Source organism: Elephantulus edwardii, unplaced genomic scaffold (genome assembly GCF_000299155.1).
Source record: "Elephantulus edwardii isolate Elephantulus edwardi_28Jun2011 unplaced genomic scaffold, EleEdw1.0 scaffold00169, whole genome shotgun sequence".
NCBI classification, from domain to species: Eukaryota; Metazoa; Chordata; class Mammalia; order Macroscelidea; family Macroscelididae; genus Elephantulus; species Elephantulus edwardii.
The window spans coordinates 7098450-7098679 of record NW_006399919.1 but is presented as its reverse complement, the minus strand read 5'-3'; positions in this window follow the sequence as shown (position 1 = coordinate 7098679).

Genomic DNA, 230 nt, shown 5'->3' with positions numbered 1-230 from the left:
GGGCGCGAGCCGCGGCCGGCGGCCTTCAGTGCCGGGCTCTAGCCGGAGCTCAGCCCCGGGGCCATGGCTTCTGTCCCGGGCGGAACCCGCTCGGAGGAGGGGCGAGCCGGCTGGGTCCTCCGCTTCGAGGGGGAGGCGAGCGGGCGGCGGGTGTCGGCCTCCTCCGAGGTGAAAGGCGGCGGTGCACCGGCTCTCTGTGTCTGTCTGTGTGTGAGTCTGTTTGTAGAGGC